This window comes from Sarcophilus harrisii, chromosome 2 (genome assembly GCF_902635505.1).
Source record: "Sarcophilus harrisii chromosome 2, mSarHar1.11, whole genome shotgun sequence".
Taxonomy (NCBI): domain Eukaryota; kingdom Metazoa; phylum Chordata; class Mammalia; order Dasyuromorphia; family Dasyuridae; genus Sarcophilus; species Sarcophilus harrisii.
Genome location: NC_045427.1, coordinates 20,561,417 through 20,576,902, shown reverse-complemented (window position 1 = coordinate 20,576,902; position 15,486 = coordinate 20,561,417).

Genomic DNA, 15,486 nt, shown 5'->3' with positions numbered 1-15,486 from the left:
AAGCTTGGATTTGGCGGAACCTCTGTCAAGTACCAGGGTCACCTCCCGTTTCAGCAGAGTGAGTTGTGATTGAGAGAAGGCGGAAGAGATGCTCAGATGCCATGTCCAGAGGGACGTTTGGAAGGAAGGACCTTTTTAGGATTTTATGGCTAATGCCTCAAATTTGTGCAGAATGACTGCCCAACCACTCAGCGATGTATCTCTCGTAGATGCTCAGGAAGAGCCAAAAGAACAAGAAAAAGCAAACCCATGGAACGTGATGATTCATTTATTTTTACATCCACAATGCCTTCTTCCAGTTCCAAATCCATTCCATTCCATCCCCCAGTTTCTTGGTATTTTTACTTTTTCAAAGTCACTTAATTGTAACCATCATCATAACGATTAGCATTTATATTGCACTTTCTACATGTTTTATAAATATTAGATCATTTGATCCTCACAAATAAAAGTTATTGCCCTCAATTAGATGAGGAAACTAAGGCAGAGAGAGGGTAAGAGAATTTCCCACTAGCATCAATCCAAAGTTAAGTAATTACAATTACAATCACTATTACTATTGTTGTTGTTGCTGTAGTTATTATTTTTCCCCCTTTGAAAAATGAGGACTCTTAGACCCAAAGAATCCAATGACTTGCCCAATTCACACAACTAGATTGGGTCAGAACCAGAACTATAAACTGGTTCTTTTGAGGCTCAGTCCAACTACGCTCTTTGTTTATGGAGATCACTGAAAATAATCAGTTCAATGAGACAGAAGAAGAACTGAGTAGGAATCTGGCTGTGACCACCAAGGCCTGGCTGCATGGGGATTATTTAGCTTATTGGGACAAGGGTGACATCCCCCCACAAGGCCTACCAACCACAAGGACAGGGAGTCCCGATTCCCTATGAAAGCACCAAACCTCAACTACAGAGTGCTGGCAGGTTTGGGAGATGCTCAAGGTCCAGGAAGCCTCAGTCCCTGGCTTAGCCTAGTTCTTCTCCCTCTTGGCCCATCCTCCAGATTAACCTAAAGCAGGGAAGTCTCCAGTGGGACAAAAAGATTTTATTTCCTCTGGGGAAAATCTGCCCTGACCAGCTCAGCGCCTGTGTCTCTCCTCCCTCATCCCCCATCTACGCCATTATCTCCAAGTCTACTCTGTCTTCCTTGGATCTTGGGCTATTTGGAGAAACTTTCTCTGCTCTCAGGGTTCATATTTTTAGCTCTGCCTCTCACAGTTCAAATAACTTTGTGGCTCTTGGAAATTTTTCCCCATTTCCTCCCCATTGTGGATGGAAAAGAGTTGGGGAAAGACAAGTATTGTCTCCAGGTCTCCAGAGCTGGGAGGGTCCTTTGTATTGTCTCCAGGTCTCCAGAGCTGGGAGGGTCCTCAAAACCTCTTTCAAAAACTTCCCAATCATTAGAGGCTGTCCCTAAAGAAAAGGCTATCCAGGAAGGCAATGGCTTCCTCTCTTTCAGAGGGCTGAGAGCAAAGTGCCGGCGTGACAGCTGCATTGTAGAGGGGCTACTTGGCTGGGGAAAGCTCCTACTAGAGGGCTGCCAGACCCCTCAGGGACCACTCCCAGTGAGAACAGCCACTTGGACTCTGAGGTCCCTTTTAAGGTGGATTTTGCCACTCACCATTCATTCCCAGCTGGGGGGTGATGAGAAGTAGTCGCTTCCCAAGGGAATTGTGACCTTGTTCCCAAAGGGCAGCTCCCTCTCTATCAGGAGACTGGCCCTTGTCATCAGGTCCTGCTTGAAAACATGGTTTTTCCCTTATGTCAAGCAGCCGACATAAACCCGTTGTCTGCCTCCTGTACCTAAGATGTGTAGAGAGGATCCCTTTGATTGTTTGGGATTCTCTTAGATTTTCACAGGGTTCTACACTCATGAGATCCTAGAAATAAAAGCTCAAGAAGTCAGAGAGAAATTAAGGCACTGAAGATTTAGGGCTGTCATCCAATCCATCTCCCCCACTTATGAATAAACTGCAGCCTAGAGTGGCCAAGAGATTCATTAAATCCCTTAATTTTACAAAGAAACTGGGACCTGCGAAGGCTAAACAGCTCATCGGAGCCAGCCACCTCATTTTCCTGAAAAGGAAACTGAGACCGAATTTCCTTTTATTTGGCCTTTCCCATGATTCCTAATAATCATCCCCTCAAATAAACTCTTTGCTAATTTGGAGATGGGATACAAGTTGTCCCTTGGTCTTCTCTCCTCTTAATTTAAACATTCCTGATTTAATTATTATAGCAGCAATTCACATGAATGGAATTTACAAAGCACTTTCCTCTTAAGGGGCCAAGGAGAAAACACAAATATTGTGATTCTCATTTAAAGATGAGGAAACTGAGACTCAGTCAGGGTAAGTGACGCTTACCCTTTAACCAATGCCCTTCTCACCACAGTACATGGCCTTGCCCAAGCTTCTACCCTTACCCACCTTTGATTCTCTTTTTATTTAAAATATTATGCTTTCCCCCCCAATTGACAAGGATTTATTTCCTCTTAATTCTTTTTTTTTTCGGTTTCTTTTGTCCATATGCACTGAATCACGTAGAACTTAACTTTCATTTTCTCTTTTTCCCGTTGACAAGCATTTATTTCCTCTCTTTTCTAACTCTTTTCATCAGTCCTTTTGTCCATGTACACTGAATCACGTAGAACTTTTTCTCTTTTTTCCAATTGACAAGCACTGATTTCCTCTCCTTTCTGACTCTTTTCATCAGTTCCTTTTGTCCGTGTGCACTGAATCACACCGAACTTAAACCTTGCATTTCATGTTGGGAAAGCGGAGGCTGGGAGACAATAACTGACTTACGGACTTGTGCACATATGGCCCGGGCTGCCTTCGGGACCCTTTGTCTCGGAGCTTCCTCAGTCTGAGGGCCGGGACGAGGTGTTCCGTAGGCCTGGGCAAGGCCTCAGGTGCCATCCGCCGGGATCTTTTGTGAACACGTGGAACTTGACTTTTAATGAAAGCCATACCCGGAGGCCGCAGGAGAATTTCCCGGCGTTAAGAATACATAGGATGATTTAGGAAGTATATTTTTAAGGCGTCTCCTGTACCCCCGCTCCCCCCCACATTTGTTCCCCGGATTGTTTCCTGCCCCACCCACCCTCACGCGCACCTCTGCTCGAAGGTACGGCTGGGCCCAGAACGAGCATCCGATGGGGGGACCGGCCGAGGGTGAAAAGCGAGCCACGGCCCTCAGTTAATGCCAAAGGCGGATGCAGAAAACCAGAACCCATCCACATCTGGACGGGCGGATTACACAACGCTGTTGTCGGCCAAGCCTCAGTCATCCCCAACGGGATGTGGGAATGCTGTCTGGGGGAGGGGGAAGGAGATTAAAGGGCGGAGGCCATGGGAATGCTCATCACCTGCAGATGATTCCCCTTCCGGGATGCCCCGGAGGCCGGTCGGACGGTCAGGGCCGGAGGGGCCGTCCAAGGGGCGCGCGAGAAGTTATGGGACCCCTCGCGCTTCTCGACATTCCCTTTGCCCCGCCAATGCCCCTCGGAGCCTTCCCGAAAAGGGAGTTTCCACTGCTTTCTTCCCACCAGTCATGGGGCCCGAGACGGGAGCCCGGCGGGGGGCAAATGAGATATGGAAACTCCCTTTGGATTGGCAAGGGCAATGGGGCACCATGTGTCCGATCCAAACTCCTCATCTGGAGCTTCAAAGACTTTCCAGGAAAGACCGTGTTCCCATCCCAAGGCCCTTTGCCTATGACCTTAAGCTACTCGCGGTCAATGCCTCCAATTTCTGACTCTCAGCTCCTGAGCCCAGGTGTCCATCCCTTCTCCCACTCTCCGCGCCCTGGAGACCCGAGGTCTCCTCCGCGAGGCGCCCGGAGCCTTGGGCCGGGATTGTAACCTGGGGAGGTGCTGGCGGTACTTAAGGGCCCCTCAGTAACAGGCGCAACTTTAGCCCCTCCAGTGATTGGTTAAGAGTAGAAGCTCCAAGAGCATGAGCTAAGGCTAGTGCTTTCTCTCCGTTTCAATGAAAGAGCTGCACAACTTAGAGGCGAAAGTCCCTACAAGAGAAATCCCTTCCTTTCTTCCAGCCTTCGATTGGGATCCCTGGGATTCGGGATTACTTTCTTGAGACGGTTTCTCCCTCATCACATCCTTCTGGGGCCCCCACTCCCTGGGGATACTACAATCAGAATGGAAACTCCTTGAGGCTCCAGACTGTCTCCTGAACTTATGTCATTAGCAAGTGCCCAGATTATATCAAGAGCCAAGTAAACGCTTCTTTATTCATTCATCAGATCATAGACTCCCAAGTATAAGGACGTTTCTTCCCTCCCCTCCGTTAAGTGGCAGATTCCTTGAAAACATGAAGTATTTTCCTTAGCATAAAATCTCAGAGCTTGAAAGAACCCAGAAGGTGTGAGATCCACCCCGACACACGCAGGACGCACCCAACCAACGGCCATCCAAGCTCGGCTCGAAAACTTCCCAGGCAGATGGAGCCAGCATCTGCAAGGGCCCCTCGGTCCAAGACTGGACAGCACTGAGTGCTGGGAAATTTCCCCCAAGAGCCGAAGTCTGGCTGATGCCTTCCTCCCGTGGGTCGTTATCCTTTCCTCTCCCACCCAGGAGAATCAAACCCTCTTCCATCTGTCAAATGCCTAATTAAAGACAATTATCCTATTCCCTTCCCTCCCCCACTTTCCAATTATGTCTTCATCAGGTTAAATATTCTTGATTCTTTTAAATGGTCCTAACATGGGATGGTGTTGAGACACACACACACACACACACACACACACACACACACACAATCACTCACACACACACACTCACTCATACTCACTCACACACACATTCACACACACTCATTCACACTCACACTAACATACTCACACACACTCTCCTACACACTCACACTCACACACATTCACACTCTCACACACACACACACACACACACACTCACACCCTCACTTGCCATTGTCCTTCCTAAAACATAGCGGCCAGTAGGCTCCTGCCTGATGCTCCAGCCTGGAGCAGAATACCTCCTTGTTTCCTCACCCTTTTGTTGTATCTGAGGCTGCTTTCCCTCCTTTGGCTGTGAGAGTTACATGTCACTGTTGGTCACTAACTGCCTCCCTTTTTGGGGAAAGAACCGTTCCTTTGTCACAACTCCCTCATCTTATACTTGGAACCTTATTTTTTGAACCAAAGATAAGATTGATCGCCCTTGCAGGGGACTGCTGGGGGCACAGCCCACAAAGCTCAGCAAGACCTGAGTTCAGATACATCCGAGCCAAGGACACCAGACAAACCACATTAACTCAGTTTCTTCCTCTGTCAGATAGGACAATAACAGCCTGTTCCACAGGATTGTGGTGATGATCCGGTAGGATATTTGTAAAGTGCTTGGCACGGGGCCAGCTGCACACAGTAGGGGCTGGATAATGTCAGCTGCTGTGACTTTCCATCTGGTTGGATTCAGCCCAATATTGGAGCCCCCCGGATTCTGTCCCCCACCATGTTCCCTCTCACCTCCCTGACCTTTCACTCCATCAGACTTTCTCTCCCCTCCCAGAAACTGACCACACCAGAGGAAGGATTCCTGTGTTTGGTCCTTAGAGAGTAACAGAAGTTTGTGGGAAACTCAGAGATCATCTGCCTGTTCCTTTATTCGACAAAAAAAGGAGACTGAGTCTCAGAGCGTGAGATTACTTCCCTGTCCCCCAGCAAGTTTGCTCCTCCGATGAGGAGCAGCGTCTGGGTCGTCTGCTGCGAGCTCTGAGCTGCTCCTGCAGAAGCGGGGTCCCCACAGTGGACTGTGTCCCCCAGATTGCAGGGGAGGCCCTGCTCTTTCCTCTCCCATTCTCTCTGACCCAGAACACTCAGTGATGTGTGCCTGGAACAGACACTGCCCCCTCCTAATCATCTATTTCCGAGGACAGGCACAGGCTGGACGGCATCCCAGAAAAGAACTGATCCTGGTCGGTGGCTGCCTCGTGGCAGGGGGGAGGGGCACAAAGCCCGGGGGTCCCCTCCTCCACTGAAGTTTTTTCCAGATGGGCTGTGCAGCCCAGTGGAGTCGGCCCAAATATTTCAAACACCAGGCTTGTGTTCCTCCGCTTCCATGGGGAGGGCAGGCCAGCCAAGGGACAAAGAGCTGTCCTCCTCTCGGCCTCCTTCTCTGGGATCTCCTCGCTCTTTGCCTCCCTTTCCCCACGTTCCTACCCTGAATCTCCTTCTCCCCTTCCCCACATTCCTACCCTGTCTCCCTTCTCCCTTTCCCCACGTTCCTACCCTGTTTCCCCTTCTCCCTTTCCCCACGTTCCTACCCTGTCTCCCCTTTGCCCTTTCCCCATGTTCCTACCCTGTCTCCCCTTCTCTCCCCTTCCCTTCTCCTTTATAGGGTAACAATAGCAGGCCAGAGCTGGGTTAGAATCCCACCCCTGATACTTCCCGCCTGTAGGACTCTAGAGCTTGGGTTCTAACTCTCTGAGCCTTGGTTTCTCCATTTGCAAAATGGGCCTCTTAGAATCACTGTGGGGATCTAAGATAATGTGCACCCACCACTCCACTGGCTTCCTCTCTGTCTTAATCTAATCTATTTCTATCTATTAATCCATCTATTAACCTACCTATCATCTATCACCTATCTATCTATCTATCTATCTATCCTCTATTTGCCTATCTACCATCTATCTTCTATCATCTATATCCATATCTATTTACCTCTTTCTATCATCTATCTATCTACCATCTATCTATCTTCCTACTATTTATCTATCTCCATATATGTGTGTGAGCATGTGCATATATGATACATACACATACATACTTGTGCATACATTGCATGCTTGTACACACACACGTACATGTGTTTCTACATGCTGTACATGGATGCTTGTGTACATGGTGTCCCCTTCATTACTTGTGCCCTCCTTGGGGGCCGGGACCACTTTTGATTCTCTTTCTCTCCCAGGGCCTGCACGGTTATAGACAGTTGTTGATCCCTGAGTCAAGGCCGTCCCTTCCTGTGCAGCTTCCGCACTTCCTGGCTTTTGGGAGTCATCTCCATTTCAATAGGAAAACAGGTTTTCACCGGGCCTTGCCATAGAGCGGGCCCCTGTTAGTTGGTCAATGATGGCTCCTGGATCTCCAATGGATGATTCTGGGAGCTTGGGAGCACCCCCAGAAGCCTCAGGGAGGCCGGGAGGGAGGGGCTCTGGAGGGCAGGAGTGCCCACGGAGGGGTGATGGAGGAGCGGGAAGGAGGAATGGGGGTAGATGTGGGAGTGGCAAGAGTGAGGAGTAATTGGGGGCCTGCTCACGGTCTCTATTGAGGGAACGAGACAAAGGTCCCCCAGCATGTAGGGCCAAGAACCTCAGAGTCCCCCTTCAGATGCACGTTCAGGCTGGCATCTGACTCGCATCCCTTAATTTGTCTGTTTTTAGGTCAAGAATGCCATCAGGCTGCAGGGACTCTTGGGTCCATTCCTCCGAGGGAAACTGCTCTGGGAGCTGGAAGGACCCTGGCCGAGAAGACCTGGCCCCGAGTGGGAAAGGAAGGGCTGGCTCTGGAGCCTGGGATGGGCCCGCCTCTGCTGCCCCTGGGCAGCTCTGCTCCTCCATGGCCTGGTCAGCTGGTCCCTGGGCAGCTCTGCTCCTCCGTGGCCTGGCCGGCTGCGCCCCCATCCAGCTGACCCCCATCTGGCTGCTCTCCGGCCTTCCTCCCTGAGTCAGCGATGGGAAGTAGAGCGAGGTCTGTTGGGAGGGGAGGGGGGCGGCCAGAGGGAGCCGGCTTGAGCAATCTCCACATGGGAGTGGGAGTGAAGCTTCTCAGACTGACACATGTTCCCCAGTCTTGAGCGGGTGGAAATCAATTAGCCACACTCGGCTCCCCCCCGCTGTGTGACTGCAGAGCCAGATCCCAGACTCGCTGGATGAACTCTGAGGCAGGTTTGGGGGGGGCCAAGGAAGCAGGGGGAAGGGGGACAGGCACCCACCTCCCGGGGAAGGGGCGGGCGGGGATGGGAACTGATGCAACGAGAGCACTGAGTCTCCTTGGGAAACGCTTCGGTATCCCAAAGTTGCATCAAAGGAAGTGACTGGATTCACAGAGAGGAGGCCCGAGTCAGAGGAACATCCGCCGGGGTGTCCTGAAAGTCTCCCCGAGGGATGTTGTCGCCGCGGTACCGAGTTGGGAAGCAGACTGACTCTGAGTGCCGCTTTCTTCACCTTGGGAGAAATGAAATCATCCATGATTCCGTGGTTTAGTTTCCTTAGCCCGGTTGGTGATTCAGTCAATAAGCATTTATTAAGCACTTGCTGTATGTCGGGCATTAGGCTAGATGTAGGGATACAAGGAAGAGCCCAAATGCCCCCGTCCTCAGGGAGGCTCCGTGGCCCCCTCCGTGTCACCTGGGTTTGGGCGCCTGGGAGGCCCGCGGGAGCGGACGAGGGCAAACCCAGTCCAGAAGGCGAGATTTTAGTTTAATACGAAGAAATGTTTCTAACAAGACAAGACAACTGGGCTGCTCTGGGCTCGTGACTTCCCCATCAGGAGGGACACAAAAGTAGTCATGGGCTCAGTGGCTCAGGCGCCTGGTTCTGGAGTCGGAAGGTCCGATCTCAAGCCCTCACCGGCTGTGACTGTGGCACGTCACTAACCCAAGTGCCTCCTAAGAAAAAAGTGTCACAGGGAAAAATGGAAGTGGAGCTCAAAGTGCTTAGTTCTCATCCTGCCTCTGGCCGTGTGGGGCTCGGTGCCCTCAGCCAGGACCACTAAGGGCCCCCCCGGCCTAGAGCCTGACGCAGGACTCGTGCTCTGCCTGGGACTGGGCCCGAAGGTCTCTGAGCTGTTTCCAGCCTGAAGATTCAGGTTTCCCCAGACTTGAGCCCAGAAAGGGGCCAGGCCCAGGGTTTCCCTGACTCCCGGCCGGGCGGCCCTGCCCATGCAGAAGGGATGCTCGGGGCGTCCCATCGGGGGCCTCTGGCTGCTCGTCCCCCAGAGCCCCTGAGCCGGGACAGGGAGGAAGCCTGGAGCGGGGCCACTGGAGCCGCTCATCGGGCCCAGCCGCTGTCAGTCAGCCCAGCTCTGGGTCCGGGGAAGCCGAGGGGAGATGTTGCTCCTGCTCTGGGGACCTGAGAGAGGGGGAACAAGGCTCCAATGGCCAAACGGTTGAGAGCTTTGAGTCGCCTCTAGGAGAACTGGGGGAGGCTTTTCTGAGAGAAGAGGGGGCCGGGGGGCCGGAGGCGGGGAGAGGACGTGGTCGCTGCACTGGAGATGAGGGCTCAGGACTGGGCCCAGGCCCTGGAAGTTTCAGGGAGGTCGTTTCCATCTCCTTTTAGGCCAGACTAACCGAGAGCCGCCGAGGTGGAATGGCCGGCCTGAGGTCGCCCCCGGACAGACTCTCCGACCCGGACAGGACTCCGAAGCTGCTCTGGCAAGAGAATCCTCAGCCCGGCCCGCAGACGACGCTTTGGGGTCAGTCTGTTAACAACCTTGATAAAGTGCCTACTGCGGGCGGGCTCTGCCCAGCTGCCGGGATTCACACAGGAAAGAGACCGTCCCTTCCCTCAGGGAGCTGACTCTCCCTCAGGGAGGCCGCAGGCACAGGGGCAAGGACGCCCCAAAGGCCGCAACGTCAAGTCGAGCTGATGGGAGGATGATCCAAGATGCAGACTCTGGTCCCCACCGTCGGGGGTCTCGCTCTCCCCCCGGAAACGTCCTTCCTCCCACGGGGCCCAGGATGACAGAGCACGCGGCCTGAGCAGGGAACGGGGCGGGGGGCGGCCGCCTCCCGCTCCGGGAACCCGGCCCGGGCTCACACAGGCGCTCTTGGCCGCCATGTTGCACCATTGACTCATATTGGCCTTTGGTTCCAGGCCAGGGACCGGGGGCAGGGGCCTGGTCTCTCTGCCCTCGGGAGGCTCCCTGAGGACGGGCCCTGCGCCTCCGGCCTCACCCGGGGGCCTCTCCGGGCACTGCCTGTCCCCCAGGTCCCCAAAGCGGGGCATTTCGCAGCGGCCCTGGCGGCACCTGCGGCCTCCTTGAGGCCCAGCTCTGAGGCACTAACCCAGAGGGAGGAGGGGGGTCTCACTCCGCCCCATCTGTTGCTCTTGGAGCATCTCTCCCTCCTCCACATGGATCCTCTCAGCCCCCAAATGGGGACCGGTGCCCTGAGTCAACAGCACTTAACGTCCTGGACGCCGGCCCTCCCCCAGCCCAGCCCCGCCGGCCCGGGAGCCGCCAGCAGCCCTTCCGAATTACTTGTTTTTATTAAAATTCTTCTGCCCGGGCAAACCCGGATGGTCTGTGGATCTTGGACAAGGGCAGTGGGGGGAGCGGGAGCGGGGGAGGAGGGGCCCGGGCTGCCGAGTCCTGGCCGACAGCATCTATTCATCCTGCCCGGCCCCAGCCAGGGATGGAGGATCAAATGCTTAATAAAAGATTTCCATCGTCGGTGACCCCGAGCCCCGGAGATCGGGAGATAGAGGGACAGAGAGAGCCCCGCCCGGGCGGGGGGTGCCCAGCTCGCTCTGGGGGAGGCGCTCTCTGTGTCCCTCTGTCTCTCTCTCTGTCTCTCTCATTCTGTCTCTCTTTGTCTCTGTTTCTTTGTCTCTCTGTCTCTGTCTCTCTGTCTCTCCCCCCTCTGTCTCTGTCTCTCTGTCTCTCTCCTTATCTCAAGGCGGCACCCTCTTTGTCTATCAGGAAACATTAATAGGAAAAACCAGGAAAAATTACATTGAGAGACGCGCCGCTCCCTCCAGGGCCCCCACGCCGATGGCCGGTGCTGCGGCTCTTTGTGGGCAGCCCAGTGGCCAGGTCCGGGCGAGCTCCAGGACCCCTAAGCCCGGTCCGGCGTCCCTGGAGAACAGGCCCCTCGGTGCCTCCCGCCGCTTCCCCCGGGTCTCACTCCGGGGCCGGTGCAGGGCCCAGCCCATGCTGGGGGGAGGCGGCTCTGCAGGCGCCCCCGCTCACCTTGGGCCGGCGCCCCCAGACCCCGCCTTCGGGGACCCCGGGACGCCGGAGGCCCCGACAGAGCCTGTGTGCCTGTGGTCTGAGCTAATTTCCTCCCTCATTTCTTTTTCCCGGCCCTGGGACTCGAGGCTCGTCATCCTCTTCAGGGGTGGCCGGGAGGGAGGCTGGCAGAGGGCGAGGGCTTCCACAGCCAACTCCAGGCCCCAAAATGTTCATTTCTCAGACGTGGAGGTAGGTGAGCGTTGAAAAGTTGGGCCCGGGCCCGGGCTGGGCCCCGAGCGCCCATCCCCCACACCCGGGCCGGGCTTTGGCGGGACGCACCCTGACAGAGTGGGGGGCGGAAAATGGGGGGGCGGGGCTTCTCGGGGAAGCGAAAGCCGGGGAGGGCCAAACCCTAAGGCTCAGCGTGGGCCCTGTTCTGGGGGGCTGCCCGGGAAAGGCCCAGGGGCTCTGTCCCAGTTGCCCCTGGACTGGGGTCCCCCCACCGGGCAGCTCCTCTGGGGAGGCCCTCTCCTGTAAAGCTTCGCTCCCAGGGGCCCGGCACCCGCCCCCGGGTGCCCTGTCCCCCGGTGGGTGGGGGAACCGGAGGCCTGAGCAGAGACCACTGGCCCGCTCCCCCAAACCCCCCCACTGTCCCAGCAGCGGGGAGGGGGCACCGGGGCCTGAGCGAGACCACTGGCCGTTCCCCAACCGGGCCTGCCCTGTCCCAGCAGTGGGGGGGGACCCGGAGGCCTGAGCAGAGACCACTGGCCCGCTCCCCAAACCCAGGCCTCCCACTGTCCCAGCAGCGGGGGGAGGGGAGCACCCGGAGGCCTGAGCAGAGACCACTGGCCCGTTCCCCAAACCCGGGCCTGCCCCTGTCCCAGCAGCGGGGGGGGGGGGGCACCTAGAGGCCCAAGTGGAGACCACTGGCCTGCTCCCCAAACCCAGGCCTGAAACAACTGCCCAGGGCGCCCTGGCAGGTGATCTCACCTTGCCCTTTGTCCCTCATTAAAAACAATCCCCAAATACCAACCGCAGCAAACTCTGAAGCTCCTACTGCGCGCCGGCTCTGGGCTAATATTTACCTGGGAGGCGGGCGCTGCTACCATCATTTTTACAATTGGGGAAACTGAGGCAAACAGTGGCTTTATTTGTTCGTTTATTGTTATTTTCTTTTAAGTGACTTTCAGAAAGGACCCGAGGCTGTCACTTGAGACTTCTTCACTCTCTGTGTCTTCTAGGGCCTAAAACACGGGAGTTGGATGGAAAGACCTTGAGATGGCTTCCTGTTCCGGTTTGTGATTCTCTGTGTATTTCTCTGGGCTCAAAGATTGCTCTTTTCTGACTCAAAACCCAACCTCACTGCGGCTCCAGCCCCCCCCCCCAGACTCTCCCCTGCCTTCCCCCCATTTTCCCCCCACTTCCCCCCCCCTTCCCCCACAGCCTTCCCCCCAGCCTTTCCCCAGCCGTCCACCACCAGCAGCAAGTCTGAAACAAGCCAAAGGTGTCCTGGTGGGGTGACGGCAGGGAGGCCGGGCACTGCCCTCAGGCGCTGCCAGAGAGAACTCAGGGCTCCCACCCATGGTGCACTCTGAGAGAGGTGCTCCGAGGGGCTGCCGTGAGTGGGACCTTGTCTCCCCCGTTGTGTGAGATGAGACCCCCCAAGGGCAGGCTCCACGTCTCCCTCACAGACTGTGCAGAAATTATTTCGGGTTCTATCCCCTCTGGTCTCCCCTTTTCACTTGCCATAATGACGAGACTTAGCTCTGTCCTGCACAGGCCCGGAGGAGGATCTGGGGAGCGGCTCCCCTTCCCTGGGCCTGTGAGCGGCCTCCCCCGTCCCCCTGCGATTGCTCTGAATCTGAGCGTTTCTGTATTTGCGAGATCGGCCTTTGGGCCCCGGGCCTTTCCCGGTGGGGACGAGGACCACGAGTCCCAGCAAGGCCGGCCAAGCGGCCCCGGCCCCGGGGGCCTGGTGCGGGAGAAGGGAGGAGGGACGGGAGCCCTTGACCAGGACTTCCACGGAAGGGGTGGGGGCCCCCAGTTGGGAATGAGGGCGGGGCGCGGGGGGGGCGAGAAAAGGGGGGCCAAGGGAGGCCCAAATTTTTCCCGCCCAGCCAGAGGGGGGGAAGAGGTTTTTTGGGAAGAGCCAAGGATTGTGGGTTTTACCTGTGCCAGAGGGGAGTGGGGGGGGGGGAAGAGGGGAGGGGGAGGTGGGAAGGGTAGGACCACCCGGACCAAAGGTTAGGTGGGCGGGGAGCAGGGGGGGGGAGGGAGGGAGGGAGGGATGGGGGGAAGGAGAATGACCACATTTGGAATTGTTTTCCTCTCCGGGCCCCTACTTAAATCACCCCCCAAGATTGGGATTCAGCTTGTGGTGATTTGACAATTCTTATGAGTTAAGGGGGGGAGGGGGGGAATTTCGCATACTTTTCCCTTCCAAGAGGGGGAAGCCCTCCCAAAGTGTCCCACCGCCAAAAGGGATGGAGGGGAAAATGGGGGCAAGGGAGGTGGGGGCGGGGAGAGCCGGGCACAGGGAGGCTCCAGGGCATGGGAGGAAGGCCAGGGAGGCCCAGGAGAGGCCAGGCAAGGGGGGCTCGGGGCACGGGAGGTGGGGGGGGGGCCAACGGGAGGCTGGGGGGGAGGGGGGAAGGGCCCAGGGGGGCAAGGAGGCCAGGCACAGGGGAGCTCTGGGGACTGGGAGGCCTGGGGAAACCCCAAGGGGAGGGGGGCCGGGGAGGCCCAGGGGGCATGGGAGGGCCAGGGGCCGGGGAGGCCGGGCACAGGGAGGCCAGGCACAGGGAGGCTGGGGGGCACTGGGGAGCCGGGCGGGAGGCCCGGCACGGGGGGGAGGCAGGGGCCCGGGGTCCTGCGGGCCCGGGCCCCATTTCCTCACTGCAGCCTGGATGTCAAGCCCCAGGGATCGGAACCCCAGAGCTCGGCTGGGCCGGACGGACACAGGTCACTGGTCCAACTGTTTAATTTTATGGGTGAGGAAAAGTGAGATCGGGGATGAGCCTTGTGCAACATCCCACAAGTGAGAAAACAGCCGAGCCCCAGAGAGGGGGAAAGAGGGCCATCAGGAAACCCCCCATTTTGACCCAGGGGCCCAGGCCGGGGGGAGCCCAGCCCCCCACCGGGCGCCCAGGTCCCCTCCCCCTCTTTCTCCCTTGGCGCAAAATATTGGTGCTTTTCTCTTGCGCAACTTGGTGTTGAAGTTTTTGCGGGTTTTTATCTTAAGGCTTGGGCCCCCAGGGTCTTTGGTCCCCTTCCCATTTTTTTTCCGGGGGAAAAACCCCTTAAAAGCCCACAAGGCTTCGGACCAGGCCTCCCGGGAAAGAGGGTGGCCCACCCCTTCGCCCCCAAACTTTTTTTCCCTTCCCGGGCCCCAGTGACTCCCTCTTACCCCCGTCCCTCTTCCTCCCCCGGCCCCCTCTGGGGTTCCTCCCTTCCTGCTTTTGGGGTTCCCGGGGTCTTGGGGCCCCAGGCCAGCCCAGGGGAAAAGGGGGCCCCGGGGCAGTGCCAGGCCTCCGACCCAGGCCACACACTCCCCTACAATCCCAAAAAACCACCCCAAAATCCCTTTAAACCCAAACAATTTAAAACCCCCCCCCCCTCACCCAAACCCTCCCCCCCCAAAGGGGGCCCCCCCCACCCCCGGCAGGATTAGCCCCGGGCCGAGGGCTCCTCCCGCACGGGGGGGCCCTTCACCGGACCCCACCCCCCCCTGGCCTTAGGGGAGAAGGAAAAAGGCCCCGGAGGGCCCCTGGTCCCCCCCAAAGCCCCCCCCCCAAGTTTGAAACACCCCAACCCCTTCCACGGAAGAAAACCCCCCCAAACCCCGTGGGACCCCGGGCCCCCAAGGGACCCTACCCCACCCGGGCCCGAGGGCCCCCCCCGGGTTTTCAAACGCCCGGTGAGTCTCCCTTATCCATGGGGGCTTTTCCCAGAGCCTTTTCCCCGGCTTTGGGGTTTTTTCCAGCCCACCCTTCCGGAACCTTTGGCCTAATTCTGGCTCCGGCCGTTTTCCCAAGGGAACAAACGGATGCGGACGTGGGAAGGGTTGGGTTTTACGAAAAATCTACAAAAAACCCACTAAAAATACAAAAGACTAAATCAACCCAATCATTACAAAATAAAAAACAAAAACCAACCCCAATCACACAAACAACACTTCAAAACCACAATCCACCCGAATAACTCAACCCAACCAAAAATAGGGAACGGGCGCCCACCACCAAAGATTTCCCCTTATCTTGATTTTTGGGAAGGAAAAACCCAGACAAACCATTGGGAGACCCCCCAAAAAATTTAAAGCCCTATTTTGTACATTTTCGATGGGAAGAGGAGAGGGGCACAAAGAAAGAAATGGACCCTCTCGGATCAGAACCAGCCCCGAGAAGCCTCCGTCCCCAGAGGGGCGGCCAGGGGCCCAGCGGAGACCCAGCTCTCTGTAACCTCGGCCAAGACCCTCTGCCTCTGACCCCTAGTGCGGGAACCTCTGGGGGACCCTGAACAATGAGGAACCCTCAGCGCACAAGGAGCAGGAGGAGC